Below are 23,804 nucleotides of genomic sequence, written 5' to 3'. Positions count from 1 at the left end.
CACGCACAGTGCCTCATTAAGTCAGTAGGCCCAACTCAGAAACTCCTTAGTTGTTGTTGTCTTCAACTGTGGGGAGGACATGCAGACTCCACACAGAAGTCACTCCCCGCACTCCAGCCAAGAATCAAACAGAAGAACCTCTTGCTGTGAGGCAACAACGCTACCGCTGCACCACCGCAGGTTCAGAAACTCCTTAGTGAATCAATGAAATGCAGACACTGATTAATCGCTATCATAAGTTGAGTAGGAAGCTCAGACAAATAACCAACACTGAGGAATACCTCAAATTGAAACTAACAACATCTTTAGCCATGATTGACAAATGAAAGTAGACAGGTCTGGTACAGAGTAGAACACCTTAAAAATTATCTGATGATTGGAACAGGGTGGTAGTGGGACTAATAGCATACCAGAAGGAATAACATATATGTGCTCACCATATTAACCGATCAGTGAGATGTCCCTCTATACTGAGTAATGGCTGGTAATTGGATTCTCACTGCTATTACTAGTTCAGCAATTGTCTCACTTGGGAGTGCATGCATCTTTTGTTGATGTTTGTTGTGATGAATAATACCAGATGTGAGGGCATGGTCAACCTCTGTGTTCCCCAGTTCATACATTGAGTGAACAGAATTTAAAATTTAGATAGAAAGAAAGGCAATAATATTTTATATGTTTGCTCAAAGCTGCCTGGAGAAGCTATCAATACACAAGGGATCAGTGGGAGGATATTAAGTACCCACTGCAGATGTCCTTCTTGCAAACTGACTGACATATTCTTTACAAACAAAAGCAGTTCAAACTGTTACAGAAAGAAGCACGCAGAAGGTGAAACTCGTGCAAAACATTAATTTTAAAGCAAGTTTAAAGCAGAAAAACAGGAATCTGATGAAGTTTCTGATTGGTCAGAAACCAAAGCGCTTAACACAAGGACCAGTATTGGTGTTGTGAGAGAGATTCCTGTTTTTCTGCTTTAAAGTTGCATTAAAATTAGTGTTTTGCATGAGTTTCACCTTCTGATATGTTCTTTAATCAAGATGGAGGGTCTGAGATGCTCGGGGATAAATAAGGTTTGGATAATTGTCTCTGAGGTGAAGTTTTCACCAAATTTGTTTGCCAGTAAATTAGCAATGTTCACTAGGTCATAGTAGGTGATACCAATGTGAATAAGCTTTGAGCAATGTTGTGCATTATTTCTTAATTTCCCGATGTAACTAAAGAAGGATTTGTAATTATCTTAAGCTTCTGATGCTAGTCTAAGTTCATGAGCAACTTTCTTTTTACTAATGGTATTTTTTAATTCTTTCACCATTCCTTGGTGTTATCGTAAATTTGAGGATCTTTTCTTTTGCTATATAATTTAAGTATTTTTTCTTTTATTGTATAATTTATTTATAATTCCTGGACCTGCCTTTGCTTGAGATGGTATTTATTTTTCCACACTCCTATGTCTTCTCCCTCTCCCCACTTGTCCCCACCCCCTCTAGCAGCCCTATGAGCTTTTCCTTGCTCGCTCCTCAAATCTTTCTGTTTATAGTATACAAACTACTAACAAGAAATATCCCCGTTGTTTTTAGAGCTACTCAACGTAACTCAACTCAGAATCTCCTAGTAACATACCACTCCTTTCTATTTCTCTTTATCTTTATCTCAGCTATTACTCAGAAAATCTTTAAAGTGTGAGTGTTACTTTCTTCTTCAAAACCTTTTTGCAACATTATTTAAAATGTAAAATTGCTGCCAAATGTTGCTACACAAATGTATGACATGAAATCTTGATTTTGATGATATATTCACTGTTTTTGTCTTAAAATTACTAGTATATTAACTTTGATGATATATTTACTACTATTGTCTGTACTGTTTGGAGCTTTTCTCCCTGGGCCTCTGCTGAAAATGGGTTTCTGACCCAGTCGGACTTTTCTGGTCGCCAAATGTCAATAAATAAATAATAAATAAATGATTTGTTTGTGGACCACCAGGATGGTTTGCTGTTACACTTCCCATTATTTTTACATCTGTTTGGTACTGCTACTAGGTTTATACATTTGTCTAGATGGGCTTTTTTTTGTGTAGCTACTTGTTTTATTGACATCTAGGGTTAAATTGTTTAATGTGAGTTTTCAGACATGATAACAGAATTTGAAGAGATGTGTACATTTGAAATATCTAAATTTTGTGATATTGGCATTCACTGGTTTCAATATTTTAAATGTAAAAGTTACCAGTTTGTGATTAGACTTAACCAGGGAGTGAGATACCAGGGAAATGGTACATACAGATGCTGTATTTGTAAGATCTAGTTTTAGGATATTTTGACCACTAGTGATGTTTTGTTCCAATGAGATTTTCTTTATTAAATCTAAAAACATTTGAACATATCCTACATTTGACATGTAGATGTCCGTGTTTACAAAAGGGTATTTAAAGTCAGCTAGAATAATGGGTTTATAGTTTAAAGGATTTTCTTCAAGTATGTTTAGAAACTTTACGTGATTTTCAGTGGTCATAGAGGGGATCCTGTAACAGGCTGTGAGCTGGTAATGTGGTCCTACTGAGTGTGCATTGTATATCAATGAGCTTTGTTTGTGGGTCTCTAGGAATCTGCTTCAAGGCTACATGGGGTCTAATAAATATAGACTCCACCACAGTTACCATCAGGTCTGAAGGCTGGTAGAGCACAAATACAGGTATACAGAGGGGTGCTATCTGAACATTTAAACCATGCTAAAGTGATTATGCACACACATGGATGCATTCCAAAGGCAGGAGGGCATCAAGGTTGGGCATTTTGTTATTGAGGTTCCTGGCATTGAGCAGAGCCACCTTAATTTGATTTAATTTTGATTTGTCTTTTTGGTTAATCTCGGAGGTCCATTAACTGAAGTCTGCCTAAGAAAGGCACTATAGGGGAAGCAAAGGCTTTAGCCATTATACCAATGCCATTGGACAAGATGTGTAAGCCATCCTTTGCAACCCCTCCGGCAGGCTCATGCACAGTCCATGGCTGCACAGGTGTAGAAGAGATGGTGTCAAGTCCACAACTATGGGTCATGACATTCATTATATAACAGTGACTTTTCAAATGGTGGACTGTAAAACACTGGTGAAAGTTTGGTCAGATTTATAAAGTTCTAATGCAAATGAACCACAGCAGTGCTCAGCTCTGTGAATGTGTATGTAAGTGCTATCATTGATGTGGCTACATTCATAATTTGAGGACAAGTTATGCTCTATTCATGTACATGCATAAGCACTCTACAACTCTCAACTTTAGTGCACAATGCTGGTGCATGGTGCATTTATTCTATGTATTCTTATATCTTTCTGTACCCAGCGAATGCTTGTGCGGGGTGTAAGAGGCCAAATAGAGTAATATCACAGCATAGCCAGTGTGGTACACACCCTAGCAGTCTCATTTTCATACCTCTAGATACCACTCTGAATCTGGACTAAGGAAATGTAATATATGAAAGTCATGGTTCAAGACCCAAGCAGGTCATTAAAAGAGACCAAGGTTGTTCACCACCTGCTGCAGGAGTCATATCTGCAGAAACTGGAAGATGCCTTCTCAGGGGGGTATGTGAAAAAACTGGCATTTGGCAAGAGCTGTGGATTATATCATCTCAGTAATGGCGATCCTCACTGAAGAGAACAATGTTGTCACACATATGATGACCTGCAGGTGGAGGAGGGGCCCACTGGCTGGGTGGATTTTGGAGGTACAGGAGAGAAGACCAGAGACAGACTTCTACAGAAACTAATCAATATATATATATATATATATATATATATATATATATATATATATATATATATATATATAGTGCACTCTATTAAGTCTTCATAGCTTAGAGAAGTTGTAAAATGATTAAATTCTGTCACTCAGACTTGATTCAGGTTTATAGGTGGTTTTAAAGTTTGAAAGTGTTGCCCTGTCACCTAAATATATGAATTACTTGCTGATTAACATTTTGTTTGCTGTAGTTTGTTATACATTGCAGTTCAATAATGGGGTTTTATGCTGTTGATGCGATTAGTATTTGAGCTGGATTAACTTACTCATAATTTAGTCTGTCTACTCAAATTTTTTGAGAGAATTGTATTTTAAAAAGTATTACTTATATGTTTCACTACCAAGGGCCATTGCACCACCTATCTTTGAGAGATGTGAAATTGTATTTGGTACTGTAGTGGGGATTTCCAGTGCTTTCTTGAAGCTACTTACAGAAGCACACAAGAGGGAGAAGTGGAGAACATTACTGAACAATGCAGTGCCATTCGTTTTGCATTTAGTTTATTTATTTTTATTTTATTTGTGGGTAGCCGCAGTGGTGGTGGTGCAGCGGTTAGCGTTGCCACCTCACAGCAAGAGGTTCTCTGGTTTGATCCTCAGCTGGGGTGCCTTCTGTGCGGAGTCTGCATGTCCTCCCTGTGGTTGCGTGGGTTTCCTTCAGGTGCTCCAGTTTCCTTCCACATCCCAAAGACATGCTGTAGATGAATTGGACACTCTAAATTGGCCCTAAGCGTGAGTGTGTGTGTGCCTGCTGTGGAAGATTGAGCGCTGGGCTGGCAACTTGACACCATAAAACTCCACTGCCAATCATGAGGAGACAGGTGATCTGCTGTGGCGACCCCTAACCGGGAAAAGCCAAAAGAAGAAGATTTTTATTTTATTTGTATTTGTTGACTGGAATAGCATGATCATCTCCACGGACCTTTTTCAGTCTCAGCCCTAGGTGCCCTGTCTAGTTAAATCTTTTGCTCAGAGTCACACGGTTAGGCAATGGAGGCTGTGGGAATCAAACCATGGACCACTGGACACCAGCAAACAGCTTGTTAGCAGCTCCTTAATCCTTTTGCTAACTGATAGACAAATGTAAAATGTACTGCTTTAGGTCATGATTAATGAGATAAAAATAACAATGAAAACATCACTGCAATATCATGTAAGTAGTGCAATTCTAAATCCACATATTAGGAGAACATTAATGGTAGTAATTCCTTGCATCTGAGTCTGGGCATGTGAAAGTTGTTTACAACCAATGCAATGCCCTGCAAGGTGCTATCCTTCCTGAAACTGTCTATCTGCTGAGGTTGCCATATCAGGAAAGTCTTCACCAACAGACAAATCGATACATATGTGGCCATATCCCCAGAAAGGTATTTGGTGCATCTGAACATATCAGCTTGAAAAGTTAAATACTGCCTGTTACAATTTATTTTCAGTTGTGCAGCGTTTTATTATTTCACCAAAGACATGCATAACATTTCTTTTTTGCAGGCTGGATGCCTTCTGAGTTTTATAGCCAGAATTTTAATAACATAACGATTTTCTTATGACCTGCATTGCATACATTTACAGAATAACATGGCTGCAATTTCTAGCAACAAAATAATGGAGTACATCTTAATATGCAGTATGGACAGGGGAGTATTTACATACCTCAAGCCATATTAGGAAACCTGTTAGAAATATTACATATTACACTTCTTTAAAGCACGCCACACACATTTAGGGTCAGTAACCCACTGCTTTTTCTTCTATTTTTCTCATATATTTGCAGCTGCTGAGGAAACCAAGTACATCAGGGCCGAGTATTAGAGGACAGTTCACCACCTGGTCTTATGACCCTGTAAGTATGGTTTTCTCAAAAAAAGAAATGATAGATACATACATAAAATAAATATAAAATATAATCAAATAATTATGTAACAGAGTTTAACTTGTCAGATGAATATAGTTGCAACATTTCTAAGTGGTCAATAAAAATATTCATTGTCACTAATGAATATTTTTGAAGTGAATACAGAACTGACTCTGACACAGTGTATCAATATTTACTGTTATACTACTTAATTGGAGATGGTTTATGGCATTTTATTGCATGACTTGTAACATTATTGGGTCATATTAAACTAACTGCAGTAATACCAGTGAAACCAAAACCTCGACCACTATGTGTCAGTATTTACTTCTTACATTATTAATTGCAAGATATATAATCAATTACAGACAGTTTCACATTAAGGAATAAAAAAATGTTATTCCTCTCGTTTTTTTTATTTAACACTTATGAGTGCTTTTGCTGTCTCCATCTCTCTTTATCTCCCTCTCTGTCTCCCCCCTTCTTTCCCTTTTATGTTCTATATTCTGTGGGCCTAGGAATGCCTGGGACAGCTCCCATGCAAAATCTGGGGACTGTTTTACAGGGTATATGTAGTGGCTATTCCAGTGGGAAAATCCTGTCATCTTTTGCCATCTGAATTTACTCATTTAGGAAAAGATTACTTTGGGATCCCACAGTGTGATCCTGTTCTGTTATTATATGTGTATTGCAAAGGAGGTAAATATGAGACCTAATCTTAAACTGAGATAATATGTAAACAGAGAGTGCAAAAACTGGAAAATGTAGGCTTGTATTGAAAATAAAGCATTTATGCTGCAACCATTTGAATGAAGAGATAAAAAGTATGTGAAGTAAAATTTGATTGACTATAAAATGCTGCGTGTTAAACAGGATAATGTCTTGCAAAAGTATAAAAACAGCATACTTTAGTGGACTTTCTGTGATAGCAAATGTTGTTGTATATTATATAGCGCAGAAAAGCTACCCTTTTACCACAGATAGCTCAGACTCAGGTTTGGTAATTGGTCTAGTATTTGGAAGAGAAGTTCTAAATGTAAGAATCGCATTTTACTTTAGATTCCTGATGTACAAAACACAAATAAAACAAGTCTGGAAGTTAAAGACCAAAATAATCTGAATTCTTAGAGCTGAAATATGAAAACCATTTTGAGATGTAGTATGTTTTGTTTTATAGCGGGTTACCTAGTGTAGACATTAAATATGATGCTTCATTGAATGTATTCACCTTCATTTTTCTTTTCACTCGTAAACTAGCTATTAATTCAAATGTCTGAGAGACGGGGACTGCGTGTCATTTTGGACAGAAGCACAGAAGAACATAACACATAGTTTACTTTCAACTTCTAATTTTAAAGACATAATGCTGTGTTCTGTGATGTGATATTACTGCAGGTGGGGACATCCTTTCTCATTCCTCAGTTAGTGTGCACCTCTACCTCTCACTGAAATGCTCTAAACTGAGGTCACACTACCCTGAATAAAAAGAAATACTTATTTTTATACTGAATGCAAGTACTTTTTCCCCAGAGTTGTGCAGTCTCAGAGCTTCAGGGGATTGCAGGTCTAGGTCAATAGATATCTCCCCCACAAAAAATAACATATTTATACTATCTATAACTTAAGCATTTATGCTTAATGCAGCCCATACTGTACATCAGAGATAACTTTCCAAAACACTAATGGAGTTTATTACACTTCCCTGTGTTATTTTATAACAAGTTTGCTGACTGCTGTTGAAATTCATTGAAGTGACATCTTGTATACCATTTTTTTGTCTACTGAAATCACATTCACTAAAACCTTCATTTCAACAGATTTTTAATCACAAGTATGAGTCAGTAAAGCTATTTACTGATTCAGACACTCTACAGTTTTTGACAGAGTGAAAAACACGTTCCATACGTAATCCAGGTCTAACAAAAACACAGTAAGTGTGACTCAGAGAGAGGAGTTCACTGACTTGGACTTTTGATTAAAAATGTGCCAGAATAGTAGTTTTTCTGTGTGCAGTGGGCAGCAGTTAGCATTGTCACCTCACAAGAGGTTCTCTTGTTCGATTCTTATCCGGGGTGCTGTCTATGCGGAGTCTGCATTGCATTCGCTTGGGTTTCCTCCGGTTTCTACCCACATTCCAAAGATATGTGTCTGGAGCATTTCTCCCTGGGCCTCCACTGAAAATGGGCTTTGTAACAGTCAGACTTTCCCAGTACACAAATGTTAAATAAATAAATAAATAAATAAATGAATAAAATAAATGTCATTTCATGAGATGCAATGGCGAAAAATTAGTATAGCACCAATCCATTTCATGTAACTATAGCGCCAGTCAATTACATGTAACTATTGCCCTGATACATTACATGTAACTCGAGTACCAATCCATTACAGTTAACTATAATGCAATTGACTACGTGTAACTCTAGTCCCAACCCATTACATGTAACTGTAGCACCAATCCATTACATGTAACTATGCAGCCAATTGATTACATGTAACTATAGCATCAGTCCATTACATGTAAGCATAGTGCTAATTGACTACATGTAACTATAGTACCAATCCATTACATGTAACTATAAAACCAATCAATTACATGTAGCTATAACACCAATCCATTACAGGTAACTATACAGCCAATTGATTACATATAACTATAGCACCAATCCATTACATGTAACTATAGCACCAAGTAATGACATGTGACTATGGTGCCAATCCATTACATGTAACTATGGCGACAATCTGTTACATATAACTATAGTGACAACCCATTACGTGTAACTATAGTATCAATCCATTACATGTAACTGTGGCAGCAGTCTGTTACATGCAACTATAGCACCAATCCATTACATGTAACTATAGCGCCAATCCATTACATGTAACTATAGCACCTATCCGTTACATGAAACTATAGTGGCAGGCCATTGCATATAACTATAGAGCCAGTCCTTTACATGTAGCTATATCACCAATCCATTACATGTAACTATAGTGCCAAATCATTACTAGTAACTATAGTGCCAATCCATTGCATGTAACTAAAAGTCAGTCCATTACATATAACTATAGCACCCATCCATTTCATGTTACTATAGTGCAAATCCATTACATGCAACTAGTCCCAATTCATTACTTGCAACTATAGTGACAATCCATTACATGTAACTATAGCACCAAGTAATGACATGTAACTATGGTGCCAATCCATTACATGTAACTATGGCAACATTCTCTTACATATAACTATAGTGACAACCCATTACGTGTAACTATAGTATCAATCCATTTCATGTAACTGTGGCACCAGTCTGTTATATGCAACTATAGTACCAATCCATTACATGTAACTATAGGGCCAATCCATTACATGTAACTATAGCACCTACCCATTACATGAAACTATAGTGCCAGGCCATTACATGTAACTATGGCACCTATCCATTACATGAAACTATAGTGCCAGGCCATTACATGCAACTAAAGGTCAGTCCATTACATGTAATCTTAGCATCAGGCCATTACATATAACTATAACACCCATCCAGTTCATGTGACTATAGTGCAAATCCTTTACATTTAACTATTTCATCAGTCTGTTACATGCAACTATAGCACCAATCCATTAAGTGTAACTATAGTGTCAATCCGTTACATGTAACTATAGCATCAATTCATTACATGTAACTATAGCACCAATCTGTTAATCATACATCTCAACTGTACAGATTTTTGCCTCATATTTTTGGTATGGTCCACATAAAATTTTATTTTTCTGGTAAATCACTTGCAAAGCATTGAGAATTGAAGTCAGAAAATAATGACAGGCATTTGAATTTCAGATTTTGTTCCCTTCAGAAAATGTATGCTGAAACAAAACCTGTTATTCTATCAACTTTCTATGTTTGGAAAAGCAGTATTTAAAAATTGCCCCTATTTATGGGCCTTTATTCCCCCATTATTTATGGTTTTGTCCAGATTTCTTGTGTTAAGAGGTTGAGAGGTATGGTTAAAGTAACAATAGCACCAGTCCATTTCATTTAACTATCATGCCAATCCATTACATGTAACTATGGAGTCAGTCTGTTGCATGTAATTATAGCACCAATCCATTACATGTAACTATAGTGCCAGTCCATTACATGTAACTATAGCAATGGTTCACTACATGTAGCTATAACAACAATCCATTACATGTAACTATATTTCCAATCTGTTACATGTAACTATAGTATCAATCCATTACATGTATCTATAGTATCAATAAATTACATGTAACTATAGCACCAATATGTCACATGTAACTATAGCACCAATATGTTACATGCAACTATAGCACCAATCAGTTTTATGTAACTATTGTGCCAACCTATTAGATGTAACTATGGTGTCAGTCTGTTTCATGCAATTATAGGACCGATCTATTACATGTAACCACAGTGCCAATCCATTACATGTAACTAGAGCAGCAATGCCCTATGTGTAACTATAGCACCAATCAATTACAAGTAACTATAGCGCTAATCCATTGCATGTAACTATAGCACCAATCTGTTACATATAAAAGCAGTACAACTTGCAGTGTTTACTTTTATACAAACAATGCAAATCCTTTACTAAGTACATTTCAACATGATGTTGACTTAGTAATAAATCTCAGAATTAAATCAGAATTTAATGTTTTGGGGGATTTCACATTTTTAGATTCTTTGTTTCTGTGTATTGTGTTTTGATATTTCACTTGTTAGAGTTTTAAAGTAGAACCTAAGTACTGAGCATCTGACAAGAGTGTTCTTCCTTTCTTTCTGCCAAAAATAGTGTGGGGGTTACAACATGATCATCCTGTAGGGGTCTTTATGTCAGATGCCCCATGTGGACTTGAAACAATGCCTACTTTTTGTTTTGGCATCATTTAAAGATCAAAATCCAGGAAGGTGAGGAAGAAAATGTTGACTTCAAGTAAGAATGATAGCCCTCATATCTCTTTTAACTATTACAGACAAGATGCTTTCGCCTCCTATGTATAGACCCCCAGCCCCCCAAGTTCTAGTTATATCGTCACTATTGCTTTTCCTCCCTTCTGGCCCTGTATCAGTTGAGTAACTCACTGCTGCACTGGCTATGGTGTACATATGTCAACAGTATGCCCTAACTAACTCCAATGAACTAGTTTCAGGGTAGGGGTGAAAAAAAAAAAGGAAACACAGATTTAATCTGCATATGGCATAACATAGTTGTTTTGTAATTTTATATAAATAACATTCTGAAGTTAATAGATATAAATAGAAAGAAACCAAATGTTTACTACAGCATTTACAAGGCTTCAGTAACAATTTGATACTCCCCTTTATGTAACTAAGTCATTCCATGGAAACATTGACATTTCTTTTACAAGAGAAACTAAGGAGCACAATGCAATTGTGTGACTTCCCCACTCTGGGCCAATAATCAAGGAGCCTGAATCCTCATCACTAGCACTGGAGAGGGATGTTCACTTGGAACAAAAATGGATACACTCAGTATTTTCAGATGCAGCTCTGTGCATCAAGCACAGTTTCCCTTAAGAGCACATAGGAAACACACTCAGACCAGGGTCTGAATTTCTCTGTCTGTCTCCCTCTAGGTCCCCAATAAGATGCCCCACTGACATAGCTATAGAGTTGAGACCTCAGCTGAGTATCCAAGCCAAGTTCTCCTCCAATGTGATTGTGTAGCCAGTGCTTCATGCCCCTGCTCCAAGCAGCTGACATACACACTCTTTGAGATTTGATTTTCACACACACACACACACACACACACACACACACACACACACACACACACACACACACACACACATACACACACACACACACACACACACACACACACACACACACACCTGGGAAAGGTTGGCACAGATTTACTAGCTATGCCACCTTCTACCCAGACTATAAGGTAGTTATAGCATCACCAGCCACTCCAAAGCCAGCTACTCCAAGGCTCTTACAAGGAACCCAATTATTATGTCATATGAGTGAAATTAATATCAATACAAATGGTAATGTTTGGCCAATGTAGTAAGGCTTCAGGAGTCACCAGAGCTGTCACCAAATATATATATATATATATATATATATATATATATATATATATATATATGTATAGATATATACATAGATACATATATATATATATATATATATATATATATATATATATATATATATATATATACACACACAAATATATATATATATATATATATATATATATATATATATATATATATGGGTCTAGGACATTTCACTGAAAGTCAAATTAGTGTGCACTTTTCACTGAAATCTCAATTCACCGAAAACTCAATTCACTGAAACACATTTCACTGAAAGTTATATATGGCCTTTTCCTCACTGTAGTGTGACCCTGGAGTTAGTATATATAGTAAGGGGGGTACAGGGGCACTGCCCCCCACATTGGGGGGTGTGGGGGGTGTAGCCCCCACATATTTTAAATATTTTGAACTATATACATGGATACTTGCAATTTCAATATATTACTCTTTTCCGAACATAATATATAGTTAAAATGTGTGGGGGGCTATGCCCCCCACACCCCCTTACTATATATACTAGCTCCAGGGTCACACTACAGTGGGGAAAAGTCCATATATAACTTTCAGTGAAATGTGCTACAGTGAATTGAGTTTTTAGTGAATTGTGCTTTCAGTGATTTGTGTTCAGTCATTTGAGTTTCAGTGAAATGTGCTTTCAGTGAAATGTCCTAGACCCATATATATATATATATATATATATATATATATATATATATATATATATATATATATGTACTCTCAGAGATTAATATGTTTTCTAAAGGACCAGCCACAATGAAAAGTTTAAACATATTTAATAATAAATAAGAAAGGAACATAAAAATACTAAATATCTATTTATAATAAACACCAGAGTTTCAGTCACAGGAAATATTAAAAATAATACAGCTGGACAGGTTCACACAGTTACAGAAAAATAATACTTAACTAGTCTCACTGCATTTTCCTGCCTAATGTTAAGAATTATTATTCTCTGGTTACTTACTAGAGCAAGGCAAGATGAAGTATGTGAGGGGTCCTTCCTTGTCAGGTTACAAAAACAGACTGCTCTGAGACTTCAGTCTCACCTAATATTGTACATTATTTTAGTGATGGAATACAGAATGACATCACACACATCTGGTCATCTGACCATACCTCTCAACCTCTTAGTGCAAGAAATCTGGGCAAAGCTTGACAAAATGGGGGGACAAAGGCCCCAAAATAGGGATGGAGTTTAAATATTGCTCTCATAAATTTAGAAAGTTGCTAAGCTAACGGGGTTTGTGTTAACTTACATTGTCTGAAGGATTAGATGTCTGAAACTCAAATGTATGTCTTTATTTGGTGACTTCAATCTTCAGAGCATCCCAGTGATTTGGCAGAAAAAACACACATTTTATGAGGAACAGACCAAAAATATTTAGCAAAAATCTGGACATTCTGTGAAAATCTGGACAGTTGACAGGTGTGCATCTAACATCTGGTTGCCATGCAACCCCCCCCCCCCATTGATAGAAACTGCCAGGATGTAGCACATATGTGTCAATAATAATGCAGACATAGAGCTTGCTAAGATCTGATGCAGCTTCTAGAAGTCATAAAACAATTTTAAACATCCACCCTTCCAGAGTAGCAATTAGTTCACTCCAAAGACAATACAGGAAGCTTCCTAATACAGACTTTTTGTCACTGGCTGCATTGAGAACTGTAAGATACAATCTTTATGGCCTAGGCCCAGTAATTTAATTTCACAACATTTTTAAAGTTAGCGGCAGCTGGACTGTGATTAACCTCTTTTCTTCCAGTATCCTCTGTTAAAACATATACATTTAACACAAGCAACTTTACAAATACATTTTCAACACAAGCAACTGTACAAATCAGTTTGATATACAAATGACATGTAATTCTTTATACATTTCCAGCTAGCTGTGCTGGCATATGTTAAACAGCCACTGTCCTACTTCTCCTGACACAGCTGACAATACCTCACATCGTCACAAGTTTTTTGAGCTGATTAGGGCTGCAGTCCTTATGTTAGAGTTAAAGGGATTCAAATTTATATTTTTTTGAAAACCAATCACTAGTGCATCCTGTCTCCTCATCCCTCTCTTATGTGCCATAAATTTATTTTGATCATTAAGACTGTAAATCATGCCTTCTTCTGAGATGCTGGAAAGCTGGAATACAAATATTTTTTTTTTTGCCAACTATTATGAGACACATGCAAATGGCTCCAGGCATTATGCAAAATCAGACTATTTGCAGCCTCTATTAAGGTATTTGTTAAAACAATTCTGCCTGCAACTGGATTCAGACTGACTTGGAAAAACAAGTACATTTGACTCACACATTTACTTTCTTCAGCTAATCTATGCAAACTAAAGCCCTCAAATATATAAACATCTTATGTTATATGCATTGCATAACAGCACAACCTTGAAACAGCTCTCATTTTAAATGTGCAAGCTGTCAAATGAAGCTAAGCTCAGTGGTTAGAATTCACATTGTCATGCTGCTATGGATTACAAAAGATGAAATCCAGAAAGATTTGTATAAAGAAGGAATTACAGAGCAAATGGTGTAATGCCAAGTGGAGTAATAGTACCACCCATATTCTGGTTCAGGAGACAAACTATACTTTTTTAGTTAAACTAACATTCATATCTTGAGGTCTAATAAAGTAAAGGGAGAATAAAGTCATTCTGTGAAACTCAGCTCTAGAGCACAGATAAACAAAACTACAGAACAGCATGGTATTTATGACTGTGGTTCTATTATATTACATTGAGCATCCAATGAAGCCAAAGAGTCTTAGCCCAGCCAAGTACCAGAACGTTAGCAGTTTCCTATGCACAACTGCTGTACTTCTTCACAGACCTATAACAAGTAATACTTCGCTATTTTAAATGAAGCTACAAAGTCATTATCAACTAGGTCATTCTAAGGTCTGACTACCCTTTCCAGAAAAAAAAAATCTCATTTCACTTAAAATATTTCCACAAAATGTACCAGGCATCCTCTTCTCTTACCCCAATATCCTTCTGAACCTTAAACCACATACTCTTTCACTTTAATAGTTTTGTAGGACCGTATCAAGTCATATCTGCCCCCATGCTGTAGTTGGAGTACATTTAATGTACGTGTCCTATCATTAGTACTGCAAATGTCAAGCCCCTTTATAAACCCAGTCATTATTCTTTTATCTCCTATGTTCTCCTAACTTCTTTTTCTCTATATGGTCTCCAGAACTGCACATAGTACTGCAAATGTGGCGTAATGGAGCTCATGCAGCAGTAAAACCACTTCTGCATTGTAAGATTGAAGCTTAATTCTGTTTTGGTGTTTAACATCTAAAAGTGGCATGCAGTTCATTCATTCACTCATTTGTTCATCCATTTAATCATTCGTTCTCTGATAACCTGTTTAATCCAGGTCAGGGTTGCAGTAGAGCCCAAGCCTGTCCCAGTACTCAATGGTCATGAGGGTAAAATTAATTCTGAAGAGGGCATCAACCCATCAAAAGCATCAAAGGGCACATGCACTCATTCACATTCATGGTGCATGCGAGCGCGCGCACACACACACACACACACACACACACACACACACACACACACACACACACACACACGAGGCACATGCATACACACGTGCATGCACATGTGTGTGCACACACACACAAGGCACATGCATACACACGTGCATGCACATGTGTGTGCACACACACACACACACACAGACAGACACATACACACACACACACACACACACACACATAAACACGCACACATGGGCACATGCACACACACACACACACACACACACACACACACACACACACACACACACACACACACAGTTTGGTGGAAGTTACTATCCATTTTTTTTGGTTCATTTGTGATTATTTCTCCACATTGTTTAGCACCTTGTGCATATAGCCTGTTGGTATGTACTTGGTATGCCTTATTAAGCACGTCCCTGATTATTGATGGTATACTAGCCTCATGCACATATAGGCACTAGACACAGCTTCACAACTGTGTGCTGTTCATTTCAGTACTACTGAGGCATGTTTCTGGATTGTGTTTCACTTTGTTATCTGTGTACTGCACGTTATTTGTAAATGCCACCCTAACTCACTGCTTCTTTTTCTTTATTTCTTTCATCTTATTAAAGTAGTTCTTTCCTCCTTGTTTCTCTTATTGTACATACTGGATTATTGTAAATAGTGTCGCACTGTGTCATTTTTAAGGTTTCAACCTAATTCAGAAATTGTAAAGAGAATGACTTCATACATATTTTCATTGTTTCAACTCAAGTTATAAATATTGCCATACTTTTATCTTTATTTTTCTTAATTTGTTCTCCCAGGCTGAGTCTGAAAATGGTCCATTAGGATCAATGCTCTATCCAGGTTAACAAATACAAACAAACCAATAAATAAACAAATAAATAAATAAAAGTATCTTTGTTCTGTGTAGATAAATCTTTGTAGGGTAACTGCATGTCCCTCTTTTCAAAGAACAGTTGTGTGTTTGGAAAAAAATGAAAAAATGGTATATGTGCTCATATTTTTAAGAGAAAAAAATATATTTCCCAAATTCCCCTAGAAAGCTATAATATTGTTTCCAAAGTATCGTAATAGTATGTAAAACAGTGGAAATTAGTAAAATTACATAACACTGAGAGTCCTTATTTTGCTAATAATGAAAAAATAAACGACTTGCACTGACTAAGGGTGTAGTTGTCCTGCAAAATCTCATGTTGTAGCTGCTCTAGTGGCATAGAGGGATAAAACCCTCACTAGAGTCCTGTTTACCCAGGTTCAATTAGCAGCTGAGGCAACTGACAGAGCGGCAGGAAGTATGAATGTGTTCATCCTAGGGTGGGAGGGTAATGTGGGCAGGCACACAGAGCAATTAAGCTCCCTGGCAGAGGCCAGGAAGTTAATTACACTGTGCTCAGCTGAAGGGGTGAGGTACCATGCTGATGTAGCATCATGCAGAAGTGTGATGTGGAGAGACATGGTCAGTCCATTGCATGTCCTCAGAGGTTAGCTACAGCTCACACATCAGAGAAGAAATAGAGGAGGATAAATTAGAAACTGCATGGCTGATGTTAGGACAGAAGCAGGACTATTCGACCCTGGACAGTTCGACCCTGGACTGTTCGTACCCAATACATTTCTATACAACTTCATGTATAAATGTATATGTATTGTTTATGTGATTTTTTTAGTGGACACTTTGACACTGGACTATTTGACCCCAGACTATTTCACCCCAAATATATTCTTTTAAGTACTTTATCATTAAGTTATTAATTAATCAATTATTCAATAATACTGTTAATTTTTCATTGTAAATATATTTTAATAATATTTTTATTTTATTTAATTATTACATTGGGTAGTATAAATATAACATTTAAATCTTTAACATATAATAAGTAGCGTTATGTTTTAACATATTATGACGACTGCTACTTTATAACATACTTTATAACATATGTTTCCCATCAATTAAATATATATATAGTTTTTTTTATTTTATATTATGTTGATATGTTAACTAATCTATTATCTACTATAAATAATTTCTTTAAAATTAAATGAAATCAATTTTTTTATTCAGGTTACTATGCCTTTTTCATCTTGAACATTTATACTACCACCAAAGCTCCAGCAGCAACATGCAATTTTCACCATTTCCCACCATCTAACATCAAAGCACATTAGAACCTCAGGAAAGTGGATATGGTTGTATGAGTAAATGCAAACACTCTTGATTTCCAGCAACACTGATAGTGTGTAGTGCTGCCGAGGACATGACTCGATTGCAGAGTGCAAAGACAAACATACACACAATACAGTTTACTCCATCTACAGTGCACAAACATTCCTAAGTCAAACACTGTTTTTAAGGACTCAAGAATTTATATGTAAAAAGTATCAACAAGTAGTTCAAAGCTTAGAAGTGCAATTCTAGGGCCAAACATCTATTTCACTATCACCATGTTCAGTGTCTCTACAGCTTACACCCACAGCCCATTAAGTTCAGCAGAGAAACAAACAGAACATCAAAGCAGACATCTGTCAAAATGACTGCCCATTATGTTTTCATTTTTAAATATAATTTATTTTTAATTCTAAATTGTTGTTTTATTGCTAATTTTGTTTATTTTTATGTAATAATGACATTATCATTATATGGAAACTCCGGACTAGTTAATGCCGTGAACTTCCAGATTAGTCAGCAAACTTTTTTTTAGCACTTACTGTTTTTGTATATATAATTAAAGTTCCAATTTGTACTTAGTTTAAAGTAAGTGTAGTCGAAGCACATAAATAGAAAAGAAATACTTTCTAAACCAATTTTAAGAATGTTTAGACAGTCTTTCATTTCTATTTTTGCTTTGATGTGCTTCGGCTTCACTTACGTTACATTCTTTACTGGGGTCCAACCGTCCAGGGTCAAACTGGTTGAGGGCAAATCGTCTGGGAGCAAATTGGCAGGGTTCAAATGTCCTGTACCCTTTTTTTTCAGTCTTTTTCACCGTTGTTTCATCCTGACAGCTGTCTCAGTTTTCCATGTTCATGCTTAGTCTACCAGCCATTACAATCCACCCCTGGTCAACTACCAAGTTTGATGCTGGGGCCAGCCTGGAACCTAAGGTTGTTCTGGGGGATGGGGGGGCAGAGCTGTCCTAATGGGTGGATTGTAATGCCTGGTAGACCAAGCATGAACATGGAAAACTGAGACAGCTGTCAGGATGAAACAAGGGTGAAAAAAAATGAAGAAAAAAACTCATGTTGTAGTATGATATGGCTGATGCTAGAAATACAAAAATATGGTGACTACATTTCCCATGTTAGCTGGGAAACGTATTCATTAGTAATAACGTTTGTACTCAGGGTAACAGTGCATCTATTGGTGGGAATCCTTGTAAGATTTACCCTACTTCAGCACCTACCTGTAATTATCTAGCCAATACCAATCAACATTATAATATCATTCACCTATGAATCCCATGTACATAGTACACAGAAAGAAAATTCAACAGAGTAATTTAAATCTCATCTGAGAAATTGCTCAGGAATTTATTTATAATAGTATATTAATGATCTATTCTGGAATCTGCCTCAGATTACCAAAATAGTGTACACAGATGACATTGTCCCAACCAGGTTCAATAAAAGGTCATTTATTCTGAGCAGTGAACTTCAGAAAGATTTTGTAGCTACAATGAACTGGCTTTGTTAGAATATGCTGTCCATCAATATGCACAATTAAACAAACAGTGATCATATTTGGCGTTATCTTTATATATAATAATGAAGTTAACATTGTAGATTTAAGCTTTAATAATGCAGGCATTCTTGCAAATGTTATTTAATGCCATACTTATTCACCATCTCACTTTAGCTAGGTATCGAACATGCAGTCATTGTCAAATGCCTTATTGGCAGTAATTTTTTGTTTTTTTGTTCACAATCCTAAGTACATTTTTTATTTGTTATTGTCTTTGCCACTATGGCTCAGATCATGGCTGACAAGGGCCCCAGGACCAGTTCACTTACTCAATTAACAAAGTATAACTAAAAACTAAATATGTAAATAAATAAATAGTCTGTATATCTTTGTGGCTTCTTGAGGAGTTGATGTTACTACTGCAGAGGCTTGCATTCATTATTTTGAAAATTCTCTGGTTCTAAATTTAGCAGACAATGTCATTTGATGAAAATCTTCAATATCTTTTGAGTCTGACTCTGATCATGAGAGCCTCCTGATATTCCTCGGTTCTACACATTGAAGGAAACTTAACTGTTCAAATCTCTCTTTCATGCTGTAAGCTAACTTCCTTATATTCCTTGCTGTTTTGTATGAAGCTCTATACCTTTTTATATCTGCATACAAATCTTAACATTTAACATAGTACAGTCATGGGTGCACAATTTACTTATGACAGTTGCTTCCATCTGACCATCATGCACACTTTTTAAAACTTCAGTCTCACTTTATTGCCTTCCTTCAAAACAGATACAATGTTGCATTTCTATAATAATAAAAATTTTGTCCTCTTTTTCCCCCTCAGTAAATCTAAAACATTGCCTTTATTTTCTGGCAATAACAAAGACATTGTAGACATCCACCTGCTTTTCAGTCATCTACCCATAAGTAATTTAAATGGAGATAAACCTATTCTTTGGAGAGGACTGTCCTTTCTACCTACCCAATACTTCAAAGGTAACAAAAACTATATCTTGCATGTCAATATTTATATATTTTTTGTTTGTTTGTTTGTTTGTTTGTGTCTTTCGGCTTTTCCTGGTTAGGGGTCGCCACAGCAGAACTCCGGTCCGCTAATGATTGGCAGTTGATTTTTACATACCGGCTTGCCAGGCCTGATGCACAACCTTCAACAAAGGTACACCCATTCATGCATGTTTCCACGCAGAAGACGCTCTAGCTGAGAATCAAACCGGACAGCATCTTACTGTGAGGCGACAACGCTACCGCAGCACCACCACCGCGGATTTATATATTTTTTTGTACACTTCTTTAATTCTTAACTGGCAAATTATGGTCCATTGTCTGAAACAACATATTCAGGTGTATCATACCTTGCCAATGTGATGTGGGGCACTTACTGTACTGGCTGTTGACCCCTGGGAACTTGGAATAACAGCCAGCACACAGCAGATAATGACTTTCTTGATGGTAAAATTAATCTTTGCCTTCAACTTTGCCAACTAAACAGCGCAGTCCATAACTGTTAAGGTGTTTACCTCACACACAAGAGGTACAAGGTTTGATTCTCACAGAGGGAAATTAGGTAGACTTAAAATGCCCCACAAGGACAGCTAGCTTAGTACTTACCTATGAACCTATGTAATATCAGTTCATCTTTTGTATTTTGGGATTATGATGTATATTATAAACTCCTCAACTCTGCATCAGTTTTTCTGTTTGGTCATTCCTCTTCGGCCAATATGTTAGGTATCTTTTACTTTCTTTACAGTTTACAATTCCTATGTATGATTCATGTAGCCTTTCTAACACAATTCCTCTTATTTGATTTCATGCATCCATCCGTCCATCCACAACCCCTCTGTCCCCATTTTTGCATATAGGGTCAGGGTATCACTTCAACAATGATGATCAACTAGAGCCAAGGTTCACACTATCTGATGGCTAGTCCTGCTGCAGTGACTTAATATTGCTACTTTATTTGATTTAAACATTACACATTCAAATATTGCATCATCACTGTAGCTAAGTCATTTGGTATCCTGGGCAGTCCACAGTCCACAGACTAGTGCTCCACCAAACTCACAGATGAGGACCAAAACAGGATCCTGAATTTCAAAGCCGATGACAAAAAAAATGTAAAGAGCAACACGTTGTTTGATGGGTCTATATTAGAACACCGAACATTCAAAATGTCGAGTTTTCTAATATCGAACCCTACCAATCGAAAATACTAAACATCAAACATTCAGAACAGCACATTTTTTCCTAGGGAAAAAATTTGCTGTTCCAAAACACATACACACAACACAAGCACACCAAACAAACAGCAATCCACACACATACACCTAAACTCTTACCCCTAACCCTACACTAAACTATACACACACCACTAACTATCCACTTACCTTAACCCAAACCCTAACCCTAAGGTCTGTCACTATTGCACACTCACCTCACCCGCGCCCTAACCCTAACTCACCTACCCCGCCCTAACCCTCACATCCACACAATCGCACACATATCTAACCTGCTCCCTAACCCTAACTCACCTAACCCGCCCTAACCCTGATGTCCACACAATCGCACACATACCTAACCCACACCCTAACCCTAACTAACCTAACCCGCACTCAATCGCGCACTTACCTGAACCCGACCCGTAACTTTCCACCAGAGCACTAAAAATACCAAAGCAACAGAAACGGACAACCAAATTCTTACCCTAGGGAAAAAAATTAGGTTTTCTGTTTCTTCGATATTTTCAGCGTTCGCTGAAAACAGGTCGATATTAGAACACTTGACATTTTAAATGTTCGGTGTTCTAATATAGACCCTTGTTTGATACAGTTAACTAATGAATGCATTCATTTAATCAGACACATTATCAGCTGCATCTGATGAAATGAATGCCAGCACTTAGCTCATGCCTGATCGGCAGGTCTGCAGCACTGCTGAGTGTGTCCCCTGAGGGTCTCCACCCACAACAACCATTTCCTTCACCCTACTTTAGCTATGGTGGTAAATTTCATCTATATGGACAATATGCTTGAATCTATTTGTGCACAGCTGTCAGTTGCTCAGTTCAACTATTTTGTACAGTGTTTATTAACTGCATTTCCTTTTCATTTTCTAAGCTCATTTTTTAGCTGAGACAGGTAATTGTGAAATAGACAAAAATTCTAGACCCTTCTATAGAAAATCCTCTTTCTTGCTGCATTAGGTTGTTGTTTGTCTTTTTCGGCTTTTCCCGGTTAGGGGTCGCCACAGTGGAACTCCGGTCTGCTAATGATTGGCAGTAGATTTTTTATGGTGCCGAGTTGCCAGCCCAACGCCCAACCTTCAGCGAAGGCACGCCCATTCACGCATGTCTTTCGGACTCAACCACGGGGAGGACATGCAGACTCCACACAGAAGGTACTCCAGCCATGAATAGAACAGGAGAACCTCTTGCTATGAGGCAACAATGCTACCGCTGTACCACTGTGGCTTCAGGTCTTGCTGCATTAGGTAAACTCTGCTTATCATATCAACTATCTCCATTTGCATTCCATGATTGTACTGAACCATTGTATTGTTGTTGATTTGATAGTGTAAAGGGATACTGTGCCAAGGGGAATGATGATGGATTTCTTTGTATTCAGTCTGAGACCATGACTAAGACACCATTTGTTGGTATGTGTAAGACCCTGCTGGAGGATACTGATATCATTTGGGGATTCAATAATTGCACCCAGTTTGCAGTCATCCACAAACTTGGTCAGCCACAACTTCTTAGTTTTGACCTGAACTTTTGAGAAGTATATACCAAATAGTAGGGGGCCCTGCACTGACCCCTGTGGTACCTTGCTGGTGACAAGTCTGCTGGTTGATGCAGAGTCACCCACTTTGATAGTGTGTGTCCGGTTTGTGAGCCAGTTGGCAACTCGTCTTACAACAAACAGGTTTACATTCAAATTGCTAAGTTTATCAGTAATGCCTGAGTATGGGATTGTGTCGAAAGCCTTTGCCAAGTTGAGGTATGCTGTATGGACAGATTTGTCCTCGTCAATGGCCCTGGTCACATATTTGAATAAATCCACCCGATTTAAGAGGTAGGATCCACCCTTGATGAAGAAGAATTGGGTTGGTTCTAGGGTTTGGAGGTTGCCTATGTCTTCATTTATGAGGTCCATAATGATATGCTCCATGGCCTTACAGATGAGGCTGGTCAGGCATATGGGTCTGTAATTCCCCGGGTCTGTTTCTAAGCCACCTTTGTGGAGGGGATAACTTTTGCTGTTCTCCATTCCACAGGCACAAAGCCTGTGGTTAGGCAGTGATTGAAAAGAGTACTTAATGGTGATGCTAGTTCATGTTTTAGCCTGTTTAGAAGACAGCCTGGCATGCCATCTGGTCCCATGCAGGCTGCATTTTTTGCCTTGGACAAGGCTTTGATGACCTGCCCTACAGATATGTAGGGTGGGGGGAGTCTGGGGGAAGGTTTGTGATACGTTTGGAGGGGATAAGGGAGTGAAATGTTCACAAAAACCTATCCGCTATCAGGTTTACTATCTCTGTGGGGTCAGTGTATGTGATACCATTAGTCACTAGTTCTGCACATGCTTGGGTTCTACCTTTTGGGCTATGTACGTAGCTGTAAAAGGCCTTATGATTACCCTTGGATCTGTGCTTGCTAAGTTTCTCTCAAAGAAGTCCTTAGAGGATTTGACAATTTCTCTTATTTGCCTGTTGAGGCTGAGTAGAGTGCTTTTCCATTCTTGGGGCCTTGCCTTTATTTTCTTGCACAGCAACTTTTTGCAATTATTGTAAATTTGCTGA

This window comes from Protopterus annectens, chromosome 1.part1 (assembly GCF_019279795.1).
Source record: "Protopterus annectens isolate FY-2018-M chromosome 1.part1, PAN1.0, whole genome shotgun sequence".
In the NCBI taxonomy this organism is placed as follows: Eukaryota; Metazoa; Chordata; order Ceratodontiformes; family Protopteridae; genus Protopterus; species Protopterus annectens.
This window is presented reverse-complemented; position numbering follows the sequence as displayed.